This window comes from Rhinolophus sinicus, chromosome 15 (assembly GCF_057876585.1).
Source record: "Rhinolophus sinicus isolate RSI-liver-muscle chromosome 15, RSI-T2T, whole genome shotgun sequence".
NCBI classification, from domain to species: Eukaryota; Metazoa; Chordata; class Mammalia; order Chiroptera; family Rhinolophidae; genus Rhinolophus; species Rhinolophus sinicus.
The window spans coordinates 26,330,656-26,346,902 of record NC_142515.1 but is presented as its reverse complement, the minus strand read 5'-3'; the positions used below and the strand labels follow the sequence as shown (position 1 = coordinate 26,346,902).

At 49.8% G+C, this 16,247-nt stretch overlaps 1 protein-coding gene across 1 annotated transcript in view; it reads right to left on the bottom strand.

Annotated features, from left to right (window-relative positions):
* SLIT1 (slit guidance ligand 1) overlaps positions 1 to 16,247 on the bottom strand; it is a 156,392-nt gene that overhangs the window by 79,480 nt on the left and 60,665 nt on the right. The gene's annotated exons all lie outside the window — the stretch shown is intronic.

Here is a 16,247-nt window from a genome sequence, read left to right as displayed (position 1 = left end):
GGAGCAGCTTGCCTGAGTGAAGCCAAAAGGGGTATAGTGTCTGTAGAACAAGAATAAAATGTTTAAAATAATAAAAAATACAATTAACAATAAAGTATTTATTAACTACCAAGAAGAAAAGTCATAATAAAAGTCAGTCTACTTTTCATGCACGGACAATTCTAAAGAATAAAATACTGCTCCCTGCTAAGAAGGCAGCGCCCGCTGCCACCGCTTTCCCACATGGCTGCCTGAAAGTCGCAGGGCTCCCTGGCCTGTTCCAGAGGAAAGAGGAGGCCACAGAGGAGAAACGGCTTTAGAGGAAGGAAAGACAGGTGTGCTGCACATTTAAAGGGACAGACACAGGCTGGGTTTGGCCCCATGGGTATGCTCTACCCAGCCTGCAGGAGCAGGAAACAGTAGGGAGGTGACCTCTGCAGGGTTCAATGAGGCCAAACTCCATCCTGCTGGCAGCTGGGCCTGTAATGTCGCCACAGTCCCCAGGCGAGCTCTGTGGGCCATGCAGAGCTTTGGGGGAGGGTAAACCCCAAGGGAACACACAGAAGCATCCAAAAAGAGAGCAGATGCAGGTGGGAGGGAGTCATGGACATTCCAATTTGGGACACAGATGGAGCATCTGGAGAAAATAACAGGGGAGGCTTCCCGGGCACCCCCACTGTTTGGTTGGAGCTCTCCTACGACCCAACACGGCTTCTCCCTCATCCCCAGAACAGCCTCCAGAGAACACAAGGTTTCACTTCCATCTCCTCTTCTGGAAGTTTCTTTCACCATCCAAAGGAGCCAATGAAACCCCAGACAGGGAGTATACATTTGGAGGAATAGACCTGCAAGAGAATTTAAACATGACCTCATTCAACTCTCTCTTTGACAGATGTAAAGAGCCCAGAGAGGTCAAGTGAATTCCCCAGAGTCACCCAGCAGCTTAGCTGGTGCTCTTTCCATCCCCACCTGCCATGCTGCTGGGAAGAATTCTGGTATCACAGGGGTTTTGCCATCAGTAAGTTGTGGGTTCAGATCTTGCTCTCCTCTTACAGCTGTGCCATGTGGGATATATCACACATGCTTCCTTATCTCAGACAGCAGCCTGGACTGGCAGCTCATCTGACCACGGACGGCTAAAGCAGCACCAGACCTGCTTTGGAGGTGGATATGACTGTATTTCTGGGGTGCTTGAGTCACAACACGCCTTCAGTCACAGTCAATAAGGCCAAGTATCTCTCTGAGACGCAGTCTGGACCATTGGAAGTGGCCTGGACTATCATTAAATTCAGGAGCATGAAGGGTCTTGGAAAACAGTAACTGCACCCAGTGTAGCTGTGATCCTGCTCTCAAGGTGCTCTATTGGGTTCAACTACTAACTTACTATGGGTTCAAATGTTGCCTCTCCAAGTGTGGTTCATGGACCAGCAGGGTCCATGTCACCTGGAAGCTTGTTAGAAAAGCAGAAAATCAAGCCCCTCCTGGACCTACTGAATCAGGGTCTGCATTGACACAAGACCCCACCCAAGTCACTCAGATGCACACGTTACAGCTTGGGAATCACTGGCCTGGGGCACCATGGGGACACTCAAAGGTAATAACTTTGGAGACAGGCCGACACTCTGCACACCATCAGAGACCATCACAGTCTGTCCCTCTCAGAGTGTGTGCGACATGGTGCCACCATCGATCTGCTCTCACACAGGGGAGGATGGGGCAGCCAGGCTCGGCAACAGCTCAGGTCTAGAGAGGATCTGAATTTCAGAGGACGGCAAGCTCAGTGTGCTCCAGTGTGAGACGCCATGATGCAGCCAGCCACCAAGTTAGGAAACCTGCTCTGCACAGTGTCTGGAGAGTCCAGGCTCTGGGGTCCCACAGAACAGGCTCTGCATGCCTGCTCTTTGTTCACCAGCTCTGGGACCAGCTGCAAGTCCAGTAAGGTCTCGGGGACTCGTATCCACATCTCCACTGTGACGTAAAGATGTGAGGAGATCTTGAATGTAAACAGCTGGCACTGGCTTGGTACCTGGTAAGTGCTCTAGAAGAGTAACAGCTATGATTGTAAACTGCGGGGAGACTGACGGCTTCTCCAAATATCCGAAGGAGGTAAACCTGGGCCAGGTGACCAGTGGCTGCAAGTCCCAGGACAGCAGGTTGGGCTTAGTGCATGGAAGAACCATGGGCAGTGACTGTCCAACAGCAAACGCTCAGCAAGGGCGGGTGCAAGCATGGCATAAGGTGGGAGCTCAGGAATAGGGAGCAAGGCATTGGCGGGAGGGGCCTTAAGATGAAGAGTAAGGTCCTTTCCTCTCCTCACTTCTACTGCTCTAAGGCAGGGAGCCAGCCTTCCCCAAGATCCAAACAAGTATCTCCTGCTTCCTCTCTCCTTGTAGCAAAACAGACCAGGATGAAACTGCAGTGGAGTGAATGCCACAAACCTTCCGAAAGCCCGCAACACTCTTTCCGCCGACAGCAGCCTCCAAGCAACTCCCACCAGGTAACCAAAAAAGGAAGGCACCATTGGTCTCCTTAGTAACTACTTCCAAGGCCACTCAGTAATGATTTTAACAAGCTCACAGCTCTCTCCCCAAACTGCTTAATTTTTACAACAATCATATTCTTCTTTTTCTCCTCTAAACATTCATTTTAGCACATCTGAATAGAACACAGTGTGATTTCCAAACCCAGTTAGGCAGCGATTTCTTCACAAAGTACAAACGCCTGGGATTAATGAACCCTCTGGGAATGAAGTTCTTCTAACAAAGACACCATTACAAACAAAGCTGAAAAAACCCTCCTAAGGCCCCTAAGTGTTTGTCACCCAGTCACAACTAATGAGGAGGGTGTACACAGTGCAGGTTACGTGTACAGCTCAGAGGCAGGCAGGCTCCCGCCGTTCCTGGCTGCTAAAGGGAGGGAGGGAGAAGCCATGTGCGTATCTAGAAGAAAGGGCACAGTCAATGCAAAGGTCCTGAGGCAGGAGTTTGTGTGGTGTTCAAGGAAAAGCAAGGAGGTCAGGGTAGCAGGGGAGCTGGGAAGGGAGGAGTGTGGAGGAGGGTACGAGCTTTGGATATCACTCTGAAGGAAGCGGGAAGCCATCCGAGGGTTCTGAACAGAAGAGCAACTTAGATTTAGAAGATGACGCACTTAAGGCACTAGTAACCTATTCTCTTGCACATAGTAAGTGTTCAATTAGCATTAGCTACTGTTGAACATCACCCTTGAATTTCTGTCTGGTCACCCCACACACACAAGTACTCACACCACTCAAAGCTTTGCAATAACACCTCTCTACTTACTGAGGTGTCCCAGGCCCTTGATCTGAATTCAAGCCCCTCTGTAATAAGGCCCAGAGCACACTTCCAGCTACAACCCCAACACATGTGTCCAGCTACAGACTTGCTCTCCCTAAACATGCACATCTTCCCTCTTCTTGGCTTTCACCTGTGCAATTCAAGTTCTCCTAAAGGCCCACCCCTCTCCGCATCTCCTCATGTTCTACCTAATGTTACACTTATCTCAAAGGCCACCTCCTCTATGATGGCTTCCCTGATGCATCCCCAGATATGTCATGTCTCCACCATGAACCGAGCATATCACACCACTCACGGACCTTCTCATTCTTGATGCTAGTCTCATGCCCCCACGGAACCCTGCCTCCGGCTCCTGCTACCACGGAATAGTGACCTACTGAGCAACTCTGCAGGGCTTAGCCGAGGCCGAGGTACTGAATAAGCCAGTATAAAATTCAGCAGAAAAACATGATAAAGGCACAGCCCCTGTTTGCCTCCATCTACTTAACAGAAACCTGAAGACTCAGCCAACCTGTGATTCAGGAGGTCCAGCCCATCCACGGGGCTGCTTAACTACAAATGGAAAGTTTTGCATGTTCCTGAACATACAAAACTTCACATACAAAAATAATCGAATGACTGTCCAGTTCTCTCCACCAGTTAAGCCCAGGACTTTTTGCTCCACTGTGACCATGCATGCAAGTGAGTATTTCACAAGATAAAAACAAGGCCATGATAAAGAGGAGGCGGTTCAAAAACCCTGCCCAACACCACCAAAAATAACTAACTAAATAAATAAAAGCCCTAGCATGGTTGCATGGCCACATTCAAGCCTTGCTCTGGACAAAGGGCATCTTTCACACATCCAGGAGGCCCTGGAACAGCTACAAGGCAGGAACCATGACAAGGAATCTGAGGCTGTCCTTGCCAAGTGGGTGGTGGGGAGCGCTTCAGCCACGTCATAGAGGCTACCAGCAACCATGGTGTAAGGAGGGCAGGGGACATAAATCACCAACCCTGTCTTTACAGAAAATATATTAAAGAGTGCTGAACTCCCATACGGTTTTCCGAAGGAGGCAGAAGAGATAGATGCCAGCTCAAACAGGAGTCAGAATCTTCTAGATGACTGCCTAACTAGATGCAGATAAATCAGACCACAGAGAAGCCTCTGCAAGGTCCGAATTAAGGAACTCAAGCTGAAAGTGGGGCCAGGCCCCGTGAACTGTCGTTTCCTGGGTCTCTCAGGGAGGCTCAGCCTCCTGGTGGGATCCTAGATCCCAGTTATAACCCTAAGTTTTTGTTTGGGGATCTATCCCTCGCCCCCTCAGCTCTCGTGACCAGATGGAGATGACTCCACTCCCAGCTCCAGGGCTGCACCATCATTTCTCTGGCCTTGGTCGATTCAAGATGAGCACAGAATCTCATCAAAGCCAACATGTTGGTGTGAGACTTTGGGACAGAATCTGGTGGACTTGGAGCTCAGCGGATATTGGCTGGAGCTGCTGGAGCCACCTAGAAACATGAATAGAGAAAGTGCTGAAAACTGGGCCGATGTGGAAGAGATTAGGGGAGGGAGGGAGGAAGGGAGAGAGGGAGACAAAGAGAGGATGGATGGATGGATGGATGGATGGATGGATGGATGGATGGATGGATGGATGGATGGATGGATCTGGGCGTTGGTATCATCAATTGAGCCTCTGAGATCAGGTTTCATCTGATTGAAACTCAGGTCTGTCTGACCCCAAAGGAGGGAAGGAAGTTAACAGGTATTGAGTGTTTATTGCTGGACATAGTACAAATGTTACTACGTTTAATCCCTACAATAACCCTGTGAGGTAGGCTTTATTCCCCCCTTATCTTTATTTATAAATAAGGAAACTGAAGTTGAAGACGTTTTGTAACTGGCCCAGGTCAGCCCATTCACAAGTGGTGAAACCACAGCCAAGGGTCCCCCCAAGGCTCTGATCTTTGTGTTGAGCCCCTCCAACTCAGGGCAAATAGGCCAGAGCTCCAGAAAGGGCTGTGCCCCAAAGGAGTTCACATTTTGATAACTGAGCCGGAGGAGGGCTGCCAGTGAAACATCTGCTCAAGGGACTAACAGGCATAATGCTCTTTGGGAGAGAAATGCCACGTCTGCTGGGACACGCTTCAGAAAGATGTCTCAGAGCTGCAGAAAGCAGCCGAGGAGGAGCTGATAAATGTCATCCTGGGTAATCCATACAGAGAGGGAGACAATCTACACTTTTTGAACAGTAGGGACTCTGAGCCGTCAGTTATAATGCAAGAAGGAGCCCCGACAGTCCTCCAGGGTGATTGCCAAGGACACAGGCCCAAAGCCAGAAAAGGCACAAGGGCTGACAACATCAAGAAGGTGTCAGAAAGAAAAGACAAAGCATGTCACACTGGGGAGAAAGTACCTGCTGCTTCTGGAGATGTGCTTACCTGCCCGTGGGCTCACACCGTGAGGGTGAAAGAAATGCCAATGGCCATGTGTTTTGACGACACTAATGCTGTAAAATGTGAAGCAGTGGTATTATTTTAACTCTATGCTCAGCTTGTGAAGACTCAATCACTTCTGTTAAAAATGAAGCCCTGGTTTCTCCCCAGGAAGGACAGGGCAGCCTGCCCAGGATGTTGTCTATCCCTGGTCTCCCTTCCCTCTGGGTGCCTCACATCCTAACTGTAACACAGCCTCCAAGGTCAGCTGATTCCCCTTGACAGGTAAGCCCATTTGGTCATGGACCAGTTCCCGTCACTCTTCACTGCCCAGAGAGGAATAATCTAACACAGCACAAAATACTAAAGGAAACAAAGGAAATAGCAAGGAAACGCGTAAGTAGCCTCCTCCAAGGTCTGGCTAGGAAAGCTCAGGCTCCCCACCCTGCTAAGGCCCCCCACAAAGCCTGAAAGACCCTGCCCCACCCCGTATGCTGCCATGCCAACTAAGAGTGAGGTGGGCTGGTGGAGGCAGGGAGCCAGGTGGTAAGGCTAGCACTTGGGATAAAGCAGGAGCCAGGCTGGGGGCAGGGAGGTGACAGCCCACTGCAGAGGGGGCCTTTCCCGCCCTATCCACACTCCAGGCCCGTCTCACCCACACAGAAGAGGGGTCACTAGCATGAGGCCACTGTGTGAGGACAGATCAAAGGGTAAGCCTCTGATCTAGGAGCAACAAGAATCCTACTTGAAGCCAGGTCTTTCCTGCCTCAGGGCACTGCCCTCCTCCTCCATCTACCCAGGAGACAAGCCCTCTGTGCCGCCCACCCTTCTCCTCTCTCCACCCACCCCTGCCCCTCCACAAGCAGAGTTGGTCGTGCCCTTCCCTGAGGCTATATCAGCACCCTGTAGGTACCTATGTGAAACACCTTCTAGAAAGAACGAAGCAGAGGAGGGAGGGTTAAGAGAGTGGGCTCTCCTTGGCTGCCTGGGCTCACATCCCAGCTGTGCCACTTACTTTGTCACTTTAACCAAGTCACTTAACCTCCCTCTGCCTCAGTTTTCTCACCTATAAAGTGGAGAAAACAATGGTGCTGCAGGTTAAAAAAGATCGTTCATGGAAAGCATCTGGCCCAGGGCCTGGTTCATGCAATAAACGTAAGTGTTCACATTTTTAACTTGTCCTTTTCCTCCATGGGATGGAGAATGCATCAGGGGCCTAGGGTTTATGTCACCCAGCACACACCCAAATCCACCTTCCCAGTGGCAACATGGAAAAACCGCCCCACAGGGTCATCATGAAAGTTCCGAAATGAAGTATTGGATACAAGTGATGGCTAAGCGCCCCGCTCTGTACTCCACGGTCCTGGGTTCGAGTGTGAGTCCAGCGTCAAGGTGCAGTGACTACGGACAAGTCCCTTTACTTATCTGAGCGTGTTTCCTCATCTGTAAACCTGGCATTAAAATGACACCCTCAAAGGGTTATTGTAAGGAGTAAATGAGAGGCTATTTGCAAGGAACTTAGCACAGTAGCTGGCACATGATAAGTCTACATAAATGTAGTAGGTTCTGCCATTTTCCGTAATAATAATGCCGGCATTCCTATCAGTAATGAACACTGAGTACCCTAGGCCATTTGCAGCCACAGCTGCTCTCTCAAGAGGTACCTTAAAGGAAGAAAGCAGAACAGGACTGCCTCTGAGATGCTGGGGGAGGAGAAGTGCTTCCCTCCTCAGGGCTCCCATCAGAAGAAGGTTCTAGAAACACTCTGGCAGAGACCCTTCCCAGCCCCTGCTGCTTTCTGCATCTCTTCTCTCTCTAACGCTGCTGTATTCCCGCCTCACACTGTTAGCCTTGTCACCCAGAGAGGAAGGCATGAAAGCATGTAGCTTGGAAATTAACATTTCAAAGTCCATCCTGGAGGAGGGCTGCCTTGAGCTTCCTGACTGGCATGTGCGGGAGCCCCAGCACAGAGGAGGGCCGAGGGCGGATCTGGCGTGTGCAATCTGCGCAGCTTTTGTGCCTGCTCAGTCGTCTCTCATTTTCCTTCTGTGGCACATTAAAGAGAAGCACCGCCAACAAACCTGTGCCAGCCAGGCTGAGCCAACGTTCAAACACAGCCCTGTCCACCCGGCTCAGGAAGGGATGGAGAAACCTTTGGCCTCTTCTCCTCTCGCAGCCCTCCATCAGACTGGACAGGCCAGAATTTGAAAAGAGAGAACATTGTATTCAGCCCAGTTGATTCAGATACCCATCCAAGTAGCCATTAGGTCAGACAGGGACTGACTTCCCAGGCCGGCCCAAACGAAGCACAGAAACGCATCAGTAGTTTATTCATGGGTCCACTGTTCATCCAACAACCACGGCAATGAGATTTTACTTGTGAATTATTTGTTGGTTCGTTCTCTGCCTATCGGAATCACACCTGGAGAGAGTGCATGGGGACAATTCCATCACCCACAACCATACCCAGGTGCCAGCCAGCCCCTCATTCGGTGCACAAACAGTCATGGTGACAGAGACGCTCCTGAGCGCCTTGAGAACAGTACAGGAGGGACGTGGAAGATCAGACTGGTGTAACCATTTTGTAAAACAATTTGCTACAGGCAAAGCTGACAACATTCGTGCCCATGACCTAGATATCCCACTCCTAGGCATTTGCCTAAGAAACTCTCCCCCACGTACACCCAGAAGCACATGTAAGGAGGTTCTGAGCAGCACAGTTTGCAGCTGAAAAACCTGGACATGATCCAAATATACACCAGCAAGAAATGGATACATTGTGGGAATTCCATCCAATGGTGAAAATGCGTGAGCCACAGCCACCCACATCATCATGGACAAATTTCAGAAACAGAATGCTGAGTTGAAAAAAAAAGAAAAAACCATATTGCAGAAGAATGTACACAGTTTGGTTCCTTTTATAAAAAGTTAGAGAATAAGCAAAAACTTCAATTAACATTTACATATACCTATACATGTAGTAATACTACAAAGAAAATCAAGGAAATTACAAGCACAAATCAGTGCAGTGGTTCCCTCTGTTGCTGAGGTGGGGGCGTCGGTGAATGGCACCAGGGAGGGATAGGGGGGCCTTCCAACAGCACTGTAATGCTCTTTTGCTTAAATTAGGTGGTGAATTCATGGATACTCACTTTATTATCATGCTGTGCCACTAGCATAGACATCATTTATAATACCTTTTAAATATTCTTTTGTATTATCAAAAATTCACTTTAAAAACCTGTGTTCCAAAAGAGGGTTGACAATCATATTGGCAGGGATATCGGAAGGCAAAAAGAGGCTGGAACTCTGGGAAATGCTGAAGCCAACCTGGACAGCCACTAATGCCCTGCCAGCTGAGAGTTCAGATTATTAAAAACCACAGAGACAAATGAACAATAATAAAAGTTGAATTTCCTAAGTGCCCATCATGTCATCAACACACACTAGATTCTTTACATAGATTACTCTAATTCTTAATCTGTGCAAGGTGGGTGTCACTATCGTCATAGACAACACGGCTCCGAGAGGGGAAGTGACAAGGCCAGTCATCATGCTGGTCCTGCCGCTGAGTGAGAAACCAAATGCACCCCGTCTGTCCACCGGCAAAGACGGCATCTTTCCACGATGCCAAGCAGCCTCTCAAATATTTATAGACATACATGGTGAATGAACCAAAGCGCAATTCAATCCAATGCATATTTATAAATATTTATAACCAAATGTTTTGCTTTGATAAGGCCTATTCTCCGAAGTGCCTGGCGTCAGACAAACAGGGCCTTTTCTGTGGGAGCAGACTGCCGCTCACCTGGGAATGTTCGCTCGTTTCCATCAGCACACACTTATGTCTGCACTCACATCTGGATGCAGATGGCCCATCGCCCCATTACTCATCGTCATCAACTTAACACACCATGAAAATAAGACTGGGCACTCAGGGACCTCAGGGTGCTATGTTTGTGAGGGAATTTGTGCTTTTCTGCTGCCTAAAATCTGCCATAGGCTCCCCACCACTTTCGGGATGAAATCCAAACACCTCAGCAGAATGACACGTCCTGGCTGAATTCTCGGAGCTCACATCTTCCCACTCACTGCTCACACCCCCACCCTGACCAAAAGGCTTGCCTTCACCGGGAGGTTCTCAGACACATCGTGCTCCCTCCCGCCGCCTGCCCTTGCACGGGCTGTTCCTTCTGCCTTTCCCCTCTTCACCTCTCTCCTGGCCTGGCTCATGCCTACTGCACCCTCAGTGGTACTGCCTCCTCCAAAGAGGTCCCGAAGCCTCACTGCTGGGCTCCGGTAACTCCCGCACAAACTGCCCCTGTTCCTCATCCCACCACACCAGCTCTGCATTATCCTGTGTATCCGCCGCCCAGACCCTAAGCTCCTCTTTCTGCATCCCCAGCCTGTAGGCTGGCTAGACCGTTGCTATGAATAAATGCATGTTATCACCTGAGCCTCATGTCCCAGGGCCACACTAGACAAGGGTGGGCTGGGCCAGACAGTCCACGTTAATGTGCGTGCGCCAGCCTCCACTGAGCCTTAACAGTATCATCTGACTTAATCCTCACAACCATCCCAGGAGGCACTACTACCCCCATTTCACAGATGAGGAAACTGAGCTTTAGGAAAGCCCAGTGACAGGAACAAAACCACGTAGCCTGTCACCCAGGCCTGTCAGACTCCAAAGCCTATGATCTTTGATTAAGTCTTTTGAATAAACAATTGAATGCTCTCAGAATCTGGAAATCAGAGGATGTTAGACCTGAAAAGCATCCTGGGAAGGAAGCGATAACTTTTGTGGTAGTTTTTGTGGCCCTGAGAGGTTGTTGTTGTTTTTTTAAATCATCTACAAAGATGCACTAATGACAACACCTTAGATTTTGTACAGCACTTTGTGATTTCACAGGATTTTTCCATCTAAATCAGGTTTTCTGGACATTTTCCTTTGAGGACTTTTAAGGTAGACTTTATGGGTTGTCCCAAGGGTGGCCTGACCCGGTACAAAGACCTGCCCACACACATATGACGAGTCTCACTAACACCCCCCAGGCAGAGGAGCGGGAGAGAGGCAGGGAGGGGGAATACGGCGCCCACGCCACCCAGCCTGCTAGGCCCTCAGTGCTACCCGAGGCCACTCTCACCTCTTCCAGGCGTTCATGACACTTGGGGAGGTGTGGACAAGTGACCGTGCAAAGGAGCACGATCTACCCAGGCCCTGAGTACTTTTCCACAGTAGACTGTCCATGGTAGAAACAATATAAGCCAGGGGACTAACAGGATGGGTAAGAATAATAATGCACCCCAACCCTCAGGGCCCACGTGGGGGTAGCCCAGGCAGCCCCAAGTCCCCTACAGAATAAATGGGGCTGAGCACAGGGTGCATTAGGGCCAAGGAGGCGGGAGGGGGGAGGGTTTCAGAGGCACCAACTCTGGAGCCTGCCCAAGGGGAGCCACTCAGCCTAAAGGCAGCCCGAGCGAGCCCATCATTACCGCATGCTCCCACATCTTTCCCATAAGGACACCGAAGGCCCTGGGAGCACTATATGCAGACACTGGAGTCAGGCCTCCGCTCAGCAAGAGTCTCAAAGAGGCTCATCTTCCCAGCCTCCTCGGAACCTCATCAGCTGTGGGATCTTAAGCAAACACTTGGCTACTCTGAGTCTCAGTTTCCTCTTCTATCGAATGGAGATCATAATAATTCCAATCTCATAAAGCCATTGAGAGAATTCAGAACAACAGGCATATAAACCCGTTAGCACAGAGAAGGCACCTGATAAACAGCATCTCCTACTGCTCAGTGGTTCTACAGTTTATATGCAAGAGTCTCAGGTGCATGTTGCATGAGAACAGGGACCATGTCTATCCTGTCACCACCTATGGCTGGTCACAGCGTCGGTACTTAGCAAACAGCAGTTGACTGAACCATCAGGACGTCAGAGACCATTTGGGCTGAGACATGCATGGATCACGGAGTGTGGGGGCCGGCCCAGCTCAGGAGCCCCCTCCTGGCTTCCCTGAAAGGTTGGTTTAGGGACTGCACCTCCAGGCTCTGCTTGTACCCGGCCAAGGCCAGAGCACTAACTATGGCAGGAGGTCCAGCATCCGGTCAGGATGCTCTTCCTTAGACTTGACCTACAGCCCCCCTGCCAGCACGGATCCTACTGGAAAACATGGAGTAAGCCTCTCTGTCCCATGCCTGCCATCCATGTCTTCACACGTTCTCAGCAGCGCTGGGAACACCCCTTAGCCTTCTCTGTATTGGCTGAAACCTCTTCAGTTTCTTCTTTGACCCCTCACAGGTCTGGGGGCTAATTCTGGGTGCTTGTGGGTTTGGCAAACTTTCTCTCTAGTCAAGGAGTGTGGAGCCGGCAACACGTTCCAGAGAAGTGGCCTCGGCAGCCCTCACTCAGTTCCCCTGCTGGTCCTCCCTGAGCCCCAGTCCCAGGCCTGGAAGACCCTTGGGAATCCTGACCCCTGAGTCTCTCCCATCCTTCTGTGAGTGTGGGGTCTTCTGTCCCTCGGGTCATTGCCGAGCAGGGGGCCAATAAGTGAGCCCCATCACAGGCACCTGGGTGTTCTGGGTTCCTCTCCCCTAGAAATCTCGCCCCCACCTATGAAGCACCCCGACCTCTCATGGTGCTATGGAAACAGTCCTTTTCGGCCCTTCCCTCCAAGGAGCCAGTGCTCAGAGAGGAATCCTGTGTCGAGTCTTTTGAAAACTAAGGAAACATATACTTCTCCCACAAGGACTTAGGGGCAGCTGGAGAAAAGAGAAGCCTCCCATAAGGTCAGAGGGCTCTGTCCTTGTCAGGCAGAGTGCAGGGGGCACGGGCTGAGCGGATGAGTACGAGCTCTGGAGTCAACCTCCTTTCAAGCCTTGGCTGTGTCTACTGCGTGGCATTGGGCAAGTTCCCTGACTCCTCTGAGCTTTAATGTGAAAGGAGAATCAACAAAACATACCTCACAGGGCTGTTGTAAGAATACAATGAAACAATGTATGGAGAGTGGTTAGCTGGCCTGGGTCAGGACAGGTACTGAATAATAGTCTTCAATGATGAGACCCATAATGATGAAGGAGGAGGAGGAGGAAGAAAAGGGAAAGGAATAGTAGTTCATCACCACACCACGCCACCTCCTCCCCCGGCCTGCAGAGGACTGCTCCTGAATTGCTGGAAACCCACTGCAAGCATTCTAGGTTCCTCCTCCCTGTGAGCTGTCCTGATGCCTCAGGTCACCACCCTTCAGAGGCTGTGAGAGCGGAGGCCACTGCCCACAGGTCGGCCCTGGACCCTCTCCCCAGTACTGCTAACCAAAAGCCTACCCTAGCTCCCTTATGCATGGCCGGCAATGAGGTTTCTGTCCCTGGCCTAGTTCATTTCTGGAGACAGTGGGCCCAGGCGCTGGGTGCCCTGCCCAATTAACACTCTCAAGAATGTCAGTGGCTCAGCTGTGGTGGCAGTCAGACTCCCCAGGGAGAAGGGCCCAGGTCTTCCCGCCTCTTCTCTGGTGCAGGCTGCGGAGGGCCCGGGTGCTGCAAAGGAGTGGGGGAGGTAGGGTACCTGCAGAGCGCCTGCCACCAGGCCTAGACCCCACCCCCGGGCCTCTGGGCTTCCTCTATAGAGGTGGGGAAGCATCTGGCAGCCCATGTCCCCTCTGTGACCTGCACACCATGGAGACGAGAGGATCGGTGAGGTCTGGAACTAGAAACACCTGGCAATCACTGCTGGCCCCAGCTTATTACCTGTCTGTAAAATGACAACACACTCTGCCCCGCATTGTCACTAGGTAATATGAAAGAAAGCACGTGGCTTGGAACTTGGAGCACAGACAGGACCCAATAATGGGCTGCTTTTCTCTCTCCCCCACCCATCACTATTTGAGTGGATTGCAGAAACGTGTCAACGCCTTGCTTTATGGAGAGAGAAGAAGATAGAATCAAAACTACATATAGAAAAAATCCAATTTTATCTCTGTGCTTCTGAGAGACAGACAGACTTGAAAGAAAAACAGTTGACATGGAGAAAAGTTCGAGGAACCCTACCCTGGAAGGTGTGAGAAGAAAGCACATGAAGGGGCTGTGCAAAAAGTTACATAGGGAAAAACATGGAACCAAATACAGGGAGAGGGACTTGCAATAGTATCTATTACAAAATAATAAGGAAAGATCGCTTCTTGGCTCTAATCATTTATTTGCTTATAAAATTTGCTCTAAACAAACTCTCCATTTCAATATAATTATTCAGCTAGTTTAAGAAAGCTATTTATCTTTGTATAAAAAAAGAAAAGCATGTGGTTATTCAGTGCATAAATCCATGAGAGTATGGATTTTCAGGAATGTAACCCTCGTAGCTCTACTCTTACCTGGTGACAGTGTACCTAAATTGGAAGGATAGAATTTGAGAAGTATATACATTTCGTGGGTAGCTGAATCTTAAAAAAGGCCATAGGTCACTCCTCAGTTACCAGCAACTGTTTTGAAAAATCAGTGAACTAAGGTCCATTCCCAGCTCTCCTTGAGAGCATCTCATTTCTGAGTTGCAAGCTAAGCCTCAGTTCCTTCTCTATGAAATGAATGGATGCAACCTAAAAGGTCTCTGAGGTCGATCCTGGTTCCGACCGTTTGAAAGTTCTATGAATGTATTTCAGAACCCCCAGGGGAGACTGTCAAAATGCAGATTTCTGGTTCCAGCCTCAGATTCTAAATTAGAATGTCTAGGATAGGGTTCTAAAACCCACTTTTTTAACAAGCAGGTTCTTATCTCTCTAATGGTTGAGAATTGCTATTCTAAGTCCTTATGTGTAATATTTAAGATGCTCCCTTATTAAATCTAGACAGTTTGAGAAGTCTGGGTCCATCATAGACCCTAACGTTTCCTGAGGGCCTGAAAAACCACACCATACCCAACGCAGCTTCACAAGGAAACCATGGGGTAAGAAGGTTTCCGGCCCATTTTGCTGATGGAGAAACGAAGGCTCAAAGACACCTCATGAACAGCCCAAGGTCACAGGCTGAGTGGTCTGGAGCTGGGTCTGAACCCTCATCTCTGGAATGACCCTCCACTTCCCAAGGAACTCAGAGCCTTCTTGACTCTATCCTCCACTTCCCAGTGCAGTGGGGCTGAGGCTCCCACCAAGCAATGGAGTGCAAGGCTCGCTCCCAGCTCTCGAGGGCTTTCTTTAGCCTTGGGACGTACTTCAAACTCCAGCCCAAGCTAACAGAAGACAAGCATTTGTGTCATCCTGTATCATCCATCAAAGCACTCCTCTCACTCCAAAATGACCGTTGTGGGTTTTGACATTCAACCAAGAAAGGTGAGGGTATAACCAAAAGCTGCGCTCATCACATTGGCTCAGGAGAGCACCCATTTCTTCAGGAGGAAGAAAAGGTGGCCAGCCTTTCCTGCAGCTGCTACTTCCACTTCACAGACAGAAGCAAAACGCTTAATGATTCCAACCCCAGCTCTGTCACAAGCCAGCTGTGTAAGCTTGGGCACGTTACTTAACCTCTCTGAGCTAGAGTCTCCTCCTTGGAAAAATGGGGATTAAAAAAAATCCTCACCTCAAAGCGTTGCTGTGAGGATTAAATGAGATAATATATGTAAAGTATTAACCTTGACGGCTGGGATATAGTAAGTGCACAACAAATTGTAGCTTTTTAAAAAGCATTTGCCACCTGAAACTAATTAAAAAAAAAAAAAAAAAGCATTTGCACATATTCACCACCTATGGCTTAGAGAGAAATGGAAATACATTCCTGCTCTGACCTGTCCATTTTACCCAGATACCCACAGGATCGCCCAGAAACTGGAAGGTACCCTACACTCAACAGTAATGCTCACAGAGAACCCTTATGGCCAGGCACCGGTGCTAGGCTCCCATCTGTTTTGCTAGAGGGCCAGGTTCTAGGGGGGGGGGGGGAAGGGTTTCTGGCGAAAGTTAAAATTAAAAAGAGTTCCCCCTTCCCACAGCCCCTCCCACCTTCTTTTGAACCCACAGGAAACTTCTCTGGGAACCCCCACCTTCAACGTGAAGGTCAGGGGTCAGCTCATCACCATCTTTATTACAACACAAGACAGCAGGCAAGTCCTCTTTCCATGATCCTCTGGGGGGGCTGTGGTGGGGGCCATGTCTATTTATCTGTTAATGGAAACGGGAGGGGGAAGTGAGCTCTTCCTGGCCAACCTAACTACTGCCTCTGTGTTCTTCAATTATTGGTACAAAATGACTTGATGAGAGGAACCAAGCCGACATCTGGGTTTCAGTTAGCATCTGACATGGGGCCTCGCTAATTAATCTGGAAACATGAATTGACAAAGGCTCAAATCCGAGCGCAGTCAGGGAGAAAGCCGGCTGACGGGCCGTGAACAGAAGGTGGTGTGTGGCGGGCGGTGCATGGAGGTCCCCGGGAGTGTCCGGAGGACGCAGAGATGGCGCCTTGAGTTCACCCATCCTCCCCCGCTTTGTCATCTCACCCCCAGAGGATAGACAGGAGGTGACCCAGCAGCAGCTGGGAGGGGCATGGCTGATGCCCATTCT